Consider the following 8,064-nt stretch of genomic DNA (forward strand, 5'->3'; position numbering starts at 1 on the left):
CCTATGGAAAAAAGGTACATAAATTTGACATTAAAAAGTAAAGATGTCTACAGGGCAAATGGATTTTTTTTAAACATACCAACAAGATTATTCACTATAATGCAACTACTCAGTTTAAATGACATCAGAATAGGGGCAACGTGGTGCCTTAGTCGGTTAAGCATTCCAACTTCAGCTCAGGTCATGATCTCACATGGGTTTGAGCTCCGCATCAGGATCTGTGTTGATGGCTCAGAGCCTGGAGTCTGCTTCGGATTCTGTCTCTCCCTCTCTCTCTCCCCCTCCCCTGCCTTCTCGGTCACACGTGCGCTTGCTCTCTCAAAAATAAACATTAAAAAAATTAAAAAAATAAAATAAATGACATCAGAATATCTCAAGTTCTGATAAAAAGGAAGAAGTTTGAGAGATAGGATATATATACTATGCACTGGATAAAGGCAGAAGTTAGTATTATGGGGAAGAAAAGGGTAAAGCAAAAGCATGATTAAAACTAATACCAACTTAATTTTTTTGCCTCTTAAACTCAGTCAAGTTTACCTTCAACTATTCAAGGACAAACAGAAGCTGAACATAATAAGATATTTTTGTAATGTGTGGCCCATAAAAAAGCAACTTATCTCACACTAAAAACATCCACAAACACAACTTTCTAAAGACTTATATTTTTGTTAAATAAAATAAACTGACCTAATAATTTGTTTCCAGAAATAATTGTGGTATTGTAATTACTTAGAGATTTCTGGAATAAGAACAATCCCTATCAGAAACTTTTTCAATTTATTGCATCCTTACCCTGTTTAACCTTTTAAAATTTAGGCCCCAATTTTTTGTTCTCCATCTAATATTACCTGGAATCTTAAATACTCGAGGTAAAATACCTCTAAAAGAAAGGAAAAGGGCCATTGGCTGGAAAAATAAAGCTATAAATCTTTAAGCTCTTCTTTTAACCTATTTCTTTCCATAGAATCTTCTTTTTTTTAAGTTTATTTATTTTGAGAGAGAGAGAGAGAGAGAGCGAGCAGGGGAGGGGCATAGAGAGAGGGAGAGAGAATTCCAAGCAGGCTCCATGCTGTCAGCGCAGAGTCCAATGCAGGGCTAGAACCCACGACCATGAGATCATGACATGAGCCGAAATCAGGAGCAGGACGCTTAACTGACTGAGCCACCCAGGTACCCCTCCAGAGAATTTTAAAGAGACTCACCAGGCATAGGTACCCTCCATCATCATATAAACATCTCAACTCATTTTTTTAAAGTTTATTTTGAGAGAGAGTGCACACGTGAACACACACACACACACACACACACACACACACACACACACACACACGGGGGAGGGGGAGAGAGAGAGAATCCCAAGCCGGCTCTGCACTATCACTGCAGAGTCAAATGCTGGACTCAAATCATGAGATTATGACCTGAGCTAAAGTCGGATGCTTAACCGATTGAGCCACCCAGGAGCCCCTCATTTATTGTAAACAATTTTCATGTAATACAAAAGATGCTACTCAAACAAGCCAAGTGACAGTTTTCATGGTATTATAACAAAGACTATTTATTTATACAGTATATTTATATAGTGCCTTCTCTCCAAATAATAATAGTATTTGTTAACTACAGGCACTCAGCAGATATGACAACGCTGAGCTTCAATTCATTCACAAAGGGGGAAAAAAAGTCCAAATAATTAAACTAGTTTCCAAACTATTTTATATTTGTTACTTTGGTCAGACTAGTACTGGAAAAGCAAACAGCCACCTGCAACAGTCTGTTCTAGCTCCCTGAAATAAAATCTTGGAATCCTGAGTAAAAATATTCCAGCTAACATTCTGTGATTCTAAGTACATTCAACTACTATGCCTAATCAGTATGTCTCAGAAATTCAATTTTAATTATATTGTAAAGGAAACAAATATGACAAGGAAAGAAATTTGATGCATTTCTTTTAGGCACACTTGTTCTACCTTACATCTAATCAGTATCAACTACCCTGATATTCACTTTTTAGAACTAGTATTGGTTTAGTGTACAGTAGTCCCTACTAATCCACCCACAGTCTAGAAGCTCCTCCTTCTGATACTTAGTCAGAAGGTCAATAGTAACCTAAGGCCACATCACACTGCCTACATCACTTCATCCCATTACACAGGCATTTTATCGTCTCATGTCATTACAAGAAGAGTGAATTCAATCAATAAGGTATTTTGAGAGACTACATTCACACAACTGTATTACAACATACTATTACAAGTGTTCTATTTTATTGTATTTTTAAAATTTTTTTAATGTTTATTTATTCTTGAGAGAGAGAGAGAGAGAGAGAGAGAGCGCGCATGAGCGGGAGGGGGCAGAACGAGAGAGGGACACAGAATCTGAAGCAGGCTCCAGGCTCTGAGCTGTCAGCACAGAGCCTGACACAGGGCTCGAACTCACAAGCTATGAGATCTGACCCGAGCCAAAGTCAGGCATTTAGCCGACTGAGCTACCCAGGCTCAACTGTTCTATTTTATTATTGTTAATCTCTTACTATACCTAATTTATAAATTAAGCTTTATCATAGGTATGTATTTATAGGGAAAAAAACATCGTATATACAGGGTTCAGTACTATGCACAGTTTCAGGCATCCCCTGGGGTCTTGGAATGTATCCCCTGAAGATAAGGGGGGATTACTGTACTTCTTTCTAGGCTTACTTTCTTCCCCATTCAAAATAATGCACAGAGAGTCATTCAGAAAATACGAAAACAGGGGCACCTGGGTGGCTCAGTTGGTTAAGCGTCCGACTCTTGAATTTTGGCTCAGGTCGTGATCTCACAGTGGTGGGATCAAGCCCCATGTTGGGCTCTGCATGGAGCATGGAGCCTGCTTAGGATTCTCTCACTCCCTCTCTCTGTCCCTCTCCCACTCGTGTGCTCTCTCTCTCTCAAAAATAAATAAACTCAAAAAACAAAAAACCTTATGATAAAGATGCAAACATCAAATTAGGCTTTATAAGTGAAGTACACTAAAAGGAACTACCAACCAACCTAAAATACAGAGCATGATCAAGTCTATGACAATTTATTAAATATACTAAAGTACATAAATATACATCCTGAATAAGTCTTAGCCATAATCAGTAGATTACCTTGCATTCCCTTAACAACACATGTATACAAAAATACAGAAATGTTTGATTATATGAGACATGTGAATCACAGAATGGCAGTTTGCCTTAAAAAAGAAAATAATTGTTACAAGTAGAAGAGGTGATATTCTTTACACGTTTTTATAAATATTAGTTCATATGTAATGTATATAAAAAAATGTTTAAGTGTGAGAAAAATCTAAGCCAACAACTGTTGACGGAAACAGTAAAATATACATATATGTCCAATCCATTTTTGTTACTTTTTAAAATAAAATAGAGATCAGGGGCATCTGGGTGGCTCAGTCAGTTAAACATCCAACTTTGGCTCGGGTAATAATCTCACAGTTCATGAGTTCAAGCCCCGCATTGGGCTCTGTGCTAACAGCTCAGAGCCTGGAGCCTGTTTGGGATCTGTGTCTCACTCTTTCTCTGCCCCTCTTCCGCTAATGCTCTGTCTCTCTCTCTCTCTCTCTCTCTCTCTCTCTCTCTCAAAAATAAATATTAAAAAAAAACTTTTTAATTACAAAATAGAGATCGTAAAAGTGTGAATAGATAGAAAAAATAGATAATTCCTTCTTACTTTTCCTTGAGAAAGTTACAGTAAATTTACTGGTGCTCTTAAAGAGACAGTAGTTAGTTGTGTGTGCGTGCGTGTGTGTGCATGCGTGCGTGTGCGTGCGTATAGTACTATCTCTTTAAAAGCACCAGTAGGGTGGCTCAGTTGGTTGAGCGGTTGAGTGTCTGACTTCAGCTCAGGTCATGATATCGAGGTCCATGAGTTCCAGCTCGTCAGGCTCTGTGCTGACAGCTGGGAGCCTGGAGCCTGCTTCGGATTCTGTGTCTCCCTCCCTCTCTGTCCATCCCCTGCTCAAGCTCTGTCTCTGTCTCTCAAAAATGAATAAGCACTCAAAAAAATGAATAAACATTAAAAAAAATTTTGAAAGCACCAGTAAACCTTTACTGCACACTATGTATACACACACACACACACACACACACACAAACCAACCTACCTGAAAGTAACTTTCTACCTCTAAAGTTCCCCCCAAAACCAACCTCCATCACAAACATCTCCTTAACCACATAAAAAACACTGATACTCCTCTACTCATAATTCCAGAGATAAATGACAAAAATAAATTCCAGAAGAGAAATGTTCATACTACAAGTAACTGTAATTTTGGTATATTTGTAGGCTTAATATTTATGCATCTTACTACTTACTGAATTGAAACTCAACTCTTCTGCTTGCTAGCTAAATCTGATTCTTGACTGTCCTATGCAAGTTACTGAACATCTCTGTGTTTCAGTTTCTCATCAGAAAATGGAAATAACCATACACACCTCACAGGGCATTGAAACTGGTTAAAACACGTATAACAGGACTGGCACAGAGTAGGTGCTACATAAGGGGGAGCCATCACCAGTAGTTCTCCTACTAGTGATAATACTCCACCATCTTCCCAAACACACTGAAAACATTCTGAGAAATTTGAATTACTGACTAAAACTAGATACTATTAAAAACAGACATCAAATCCGGAGCCTAATTAACAGTAAGTTTAAAGCCCTGCAACTCTGAAAAGATCACTAAGAGATCCACGTAACACCCCTGTCAAGAACAGTAGGAGAGCAGTTTTCCCAAGTGCAACTATCAATTTCTTCCCTTACACAAGGGGGCAGTGATAACAAGAAAAGAATGGGGCTCTGCAACACCTCTTCCTACAGACAGTAGGGGGTGGCAGTACACACGGCTTCCAGTCAGAACAAAACAGGAAGACCCAACAGAACTGCTCTTTATTCTCTTCTGGCCCTCTCCTCTCTGCTTTAGCCCCAACATCGCCTCAAGGTGAGTAACGTATCTACAGAAAACACTAAAACCCAAATATTAATCACCAAGGAAAATCCAGTTTTGTCTTTGAAGCAAATGATCCCTCAGTGGCTGAATTGTGCATCCAGGAGGAAGCCAATCAGTATGGATTTTCAGATTATCTGGCAAACTACTTACTGTTATTATAAGAACAACATTCAGGCAAGTAATTCAATTTCTCTACAATAGTCACAACATAAAACACTATAATCTCAACCATTAACTATATCCTAATGAACACATCCAGGTATTTCTGCTGGTTTCACAGGACACAGACACTCCTTGGACATACATGTGTAAGTTATATTACACAGCTCATTCAACTATCTTTTGTTACTTCTGAAATTCCAGCTATTTTCTGACAATCCTCTCAAAACGCAGATGTTCTTCTTAAATGGAAGTCACAATGTTTCGCAGCATGTGGGTAATTTTACAGGGAGAGAGAGAGACAGAGAGAGAGAAAGAATATTTAATATTTTATTCTTGGGCTCTCATTCCTAAGATGATGTACCTGAGAAACGCTGCAAGAAGTGCTCCACTGACAGTATCCATGTTGCTGCTTTTTAGGCTACATTTACTGTATTTTTTTCCCCCTGTCTTGCCACCCCAACACCAAAAACATGCAAGAATATATCACTACTGTCATTCACTGTACTTAACCACTGCAATAGCTTTTGGCTCCAACCCCTCAAAATGCCTGAAAATTTATCCCTTTTGTTCACCATATTGTTTTGTTTTCCTCATTCCAGATATTTTCACCTGTGTGAAAAGGAAGACAGAGACACATAGGGGAAAAAAAAAAAATCCCTTTGCCTAATGATCTTGAACTCGGAATTATGGTCAAGATGTGGTGGGGTGTTTTTTTGTTTGTTTGTTTATTGTTTTTCTTTTCCTGGAGAGGGCAGAGAATAGAGTGAAAGACACCCAAAACACCCAATCTTCCTAATGTTAATTATCATTGTTTATGTTTTGTGAAACCCATTTTAAACATTCCACAACTGAAATAAAGGACAGGATACAATTATATCACAGCTCTACAAGCTGACGGCGAAACCTGGAATTATTTTAGCCCTATTTTTCCATCTCACAACCAGATACAGTATGCTTTTTTTTTTCTTTCACGTGGGTACATACTATATCTCAAAAAAAAAATAGCATATCACAGCTCCTCTCGAATTCCTGTGATAAAATATCTAGCAATGAGCCTTATTAATCTTTTCTTACACTACATCCCCTTTCCCAGGAGAGACTGTTAATATCACTAATAACACTTCTACCATGAATTTCAATGCCACACAGGCCAACCCACCCTGCGCCTTACCTGGCACATTTCACAACTACTTTTTATGCTGCATTCTGGGGGCACATTTTGCAACTCGTTCTGCACCACATTCTCTGCCACGTTTAGCAATCTGCCTCGCATCTCATCCTGGGTCCCCGTCATCCAGAGACTCTCCTCGGTGCCAAATTCCTTGACACCTTCGGTGACACTGAAGTAACCAACCCCGGTCCTATCTGAAGTCACCCTGGGTGCCACATTTGGAGCCAACCTTCCCCACGCCTTGGACACCGGAGGCACTTCGCTGCCCGTTTCGCTGTCTCCCCGCTCGCCCCCGCCCCTCTCCCTGGAGCGGAGGCATTGAAGGCGAACGCCCCTGTCACTGAGGCGACCTCTCCTTCCGCGGCTCCCCGGTGTCTTACCTGCCGCTTTGAGGGGCTCGCTGCACCTCGGGGTCAAGCCCCAGTCCCCGGGATCTCCAGTGAGGACCGCGCCGCCCGCCGGCGCCGCCCGCGATTCCCAGAGCACCTCGCTGCGCTCCGACGCCCGCGGTGGATCTGCGCCCCGGAAAGGCGCGGCGGGGCCTCGAGGCGGGCAAGCGCAGCCCGCGGCGGTCGTCCTGTCAGCGGCGGCGCGGGTGCAGGCTCTCGCCCCTAAGCGCGGCGGCGGCGGCGGCGGCGGCGGTGGTGGCGGTGGCGGCGGCGGCAGCGGCGGCGGCAGCGGCAGGCGCCTCGCTCCGCCTCGCGCGCGGCACAGCCAGGAGGTGAGCGCGAGGGGGATGGGAACGGGGGCGGGGCCGTCCGGAGGAGGCGCGGAGGGCGGCGGCGGGAGGGCAGCGCCGGCAGCCCCGAGCCCGGCGCTCGGAGTGCTCGTAGCTTCCCTAGCCGGGCGGGCGGCTCTCGCGAGGCGGCTGTGCCAGCGGGCCCCGCCGGAGCAGCGCGCCCAGCAACCCGCGCCCGGCCGGCCGCTCGCTAGCGCCGCCGCCGCGCCGGGGGCGTCACACCCTCCCCGGCCGCCCGCAGCCCCGCCCCCTCCGGGCCCGGGTGGGGAGGAGCGCGAGCGCGGAGGGAGAGCGCGTGCGTGGGGGCGCGTGCGTGGTGGAGCGCGCGCGCCCCCGCCCCCTCCACAGTTTGGGGGTGGGGAGCGGCTGGGAACGAGAGTGAAAACCGAACCCTTCCCTGCGCGGAGAGGTTGGGCCCTGATTCTGCCGCTCTGTGAGGTCTGGGCATTTCTCGTTTCCTCAGGGGTCTCTGACCGGTGGGGTCGAGGGCATTTGGTGGGGAAGAAGGATGGAAGCTCAATAGCAGACAAGGCCCTAAATAGTTCGGCTCCGCCCCCGAAGGGGTGATGTCACTCTCGAGGTGCTGCTGCTGTCACGTGCGCCCACTTCTGGGCCTGTCCTCCCTCGTTCATGGCCAGAACGTTCCTCTAGATTTCCCCCGCTTCAGTCACCTTACGTACACCTCACTCCCGGAGTCCTCAAATCCTGCATATGTCGGTCATTCTTTGCCTGATGCTCAATTGTAATCTGTAAATTGCTTCAAATGCCACAGTTGGCTGTGGCGGCAATCAGAATGAGGTGCAAAACCAGCGATGGGTGAGCAGGTGGGTGGGGAGGGAGGAGAGAGAAGGGAGACTGTGTTATCTAGAACAATTGCTGAAATTTCACCAACCACGGCTTGGGAGCCTGATGTGAAGTTGTGAGGCTGCCTCTGTCCCTGCCAGGCTGGACAAGAAGTGATGTGGTTTTAAGAGCTAGTGCGCAAGGCCCTGAAAGCCACCACA

At 44.5% G+C, this 8,064-nt stretch overlaps 1 protein-coding gene across 7 annotated transcripts in view; it reads right to left on the bottom strand.

Moving 5' to 3' along the window:
* The window catches only part of TANC2 (tetratricopeptide repeat, ankyrin repeat and coiled-coil containing 2), a 361,571-nt gene extending 354,757 nt beyond the window's left edge, over window positions 1-6,814 (bottom strand). For 6 of the 7 annotated variants that reach the window (XM_019466615.2, XM_019466614.2, XM_019466612.2 and 3 more), the window contains exon 1: window positions 6,702-6,814. The gene's annotated coding sequence lies outside the window, so the exon portion shown is untranslated. Of the gene's footprint in view, window positions 1-6,321; window positions 6,431-6,701 lie in introns of those variants that run through there. The other variant, XM_019466609.2, reaches the window with a different exon arrangement.
* Window positions 6,815-8,064: the final 1,250 nt, after the last annotated feature.

Source organism: Panthera pardus, unplaced genomic scaffold (genome assembly GCF_024362965.1).
Source record: "Panthera pardus isolate Hobbes unplaced genomic scaffold, ASM2436296v1 HiC_scaffold_3, whole genome shotgun sequence".
Lineage (NCBI taxonomy): Eukaryota > Metazoa > Chordata > Mammalia > Carnivora > Felidae > Panthera > Panthera pardus.